Below are 1,062 nucleotides of genomic sequence, written 5' to 3'. Positions count from 1 at the left end.
AGAAAGAAAGAAAGAAAGAAAGAAAGAAAGAAAGAAAGAAAGAAAGAGAAAGAAAGAAAGAAAGAAAAGTTCTAAATGCATGGTATTACATCTTATATCGTAAAAGGGTCCTTGTGACTTTTAGCTCTATGAAGATCAAATAAGAAAACACAAAACCCCTTGCAATGAAAGAAAAAAGCAGTGCTTGATGTCTCTGTGACTATGTGTCTACTAAATAACTATCATGAGTGACAGCGTAATGATTTTGGCACTACATTGCTTTTCTTTACCTGTTGGCTACATGCTCATATACCATTATCACTCTAATTATACAGTTTTTCTTATTACCTACTTAAATAATTAAGGAATTAATCAAGCTGTTTCAGGGAAAATCTAATGAAGAGGGAAACTCTTTCCCAAAGCAGATTTTCCCATGACTTTTCAGTCATATTATCCTATCAGCTGAGCTCTGGATCTAGTAAACTGGATATAGATCTCTCCTGAGGACATGCATCTTACTTTTCAAAGACCTGAACAAAGTTACTTTTCTCTTCTAGAGACTGTCTGAAGGATGTTTTTCTGCCAAATTTTATAAATCAGCATGACAAATTAGAATGCTCACCAGTTAGGGAGATTCTAGTCCCAATACCAGAGACTTCTTATACATTTTCTCTGAGGAGTATGCAACATAAACCGAAACATTTCTTGGAGCAGACTAGAGTCTGACACACAAGTCTAGACACCTGAAAACCAAAGTGGAGTCAGGTCTGGAGGTTGTCTAGTCCGATCCACTTGCTCAGAGCATTCTCAGATACAGCGAGTTACCCAAGGCTTTGTCCAGTTCAATTTTGAGAATTTCTGAGGATGATGACTGTATACCCTCTCTGGGCAACGTGTGTTCAGTTACCTTCATAGTAAAAATGACTTTTTTTCTTATGCTTAAGTAAAATTTCCTCTATTTCCAGGACTGTGGCATGTCTTGTCAATAGATACCACTGAGAAGAGCCTGGATCCATCAACTTTTCTCTTTAATGTCTAGGATAGGATAGGATAGGATAGGATAGGATAGGATAGGATAGGATA

Source organism: Oxyura jamaicensis, chromosome 2, assembly GCF_011077185.1.
Source record: "Oxyura jamaicensis isolate SHBP4307 breed ruddy duck chromosome 2, BPBGC_Ojam_1.0, whole genome shotgun sequence".
Taxonomy (NCBI): domain Eukaryota; kingdom Metazoa; phylum Chordata; class Aves; order Anseriformes; family Anatidae; genus Oxyura; species Oxyura jamaicensis.
The sequence above is the reverse complement of the archived record's forward strand: the minus strand, read 5'-3'. Positions refer to the sequence as shown.